At 35.0% G+C, this 505-nt stretch overlaps 1 protein-coding gene across 1 annotated transcript in view; it reads right to left on the bottom strand.

Annotated features, from left to right (window-relative positions):
- The window catches only part of LOC119593589, a 45,557-nt gene that overhangs the window by 33,270 nt on the left and 11,782 nt on the right, over positions 1-505 (bottom strand). The window lies entirely within an intron of this gene.

Genomic DNA, 505 nt, shown 5'->3' on the forward strand with positions numbered 1-505 from the left:
TTATTGGAAAAGGAGAGGAATTTATGTTAGGACTGTATAGGTATTTGGTAAAGTTGGAAAGTTCGGCCGATGGTGTGCGGTGAAGGTGATTATAAACTTTGTGATATGTATGCACGTGATCATTCAGTGAATGATCACGTAGAGCTGGTTTTGTTGTCAGAGCGATTTCATGCTGAATAATGAGTCGTATGTTTTGTTATGAAAAGGGGCGATAATCAGTTTAGTAACAATGTCCATAATTATTATGATGATTATGATGGTAATAAATATTGCTATGAATGACTTCATCATCACAAGAGGTGTATTACTGGAACTTAATTGACATTCAATTAAACTGTTTTATTATGATGATATAGGAATTAAGCTTACCCTTTTCCTGTTTGGGTGCGACCGTAATTTTGCGATTTCCCGAAATGTAAGAGTGACTCAGCGATAAGTATAGTGTATTTTCAGTGGCATTTAACCCAAAGACAGTACATTCGTGATTATAAGGCAAACATACAAT

Source organism: Penaeus monodon, chromosome 32 (genome assembly GCF_015228065.2).
Source record: "Penaeus monodon isolate SGIC_2016 chromosome 32, NSTDA_Pmon_1, whole genome shotgun sequence".
NCBI lineage: Eukaryota > Metazoa > Arthropoda > Malacostraca > Decapoda > Penaeidae > Penaeus > Penaeus monodon.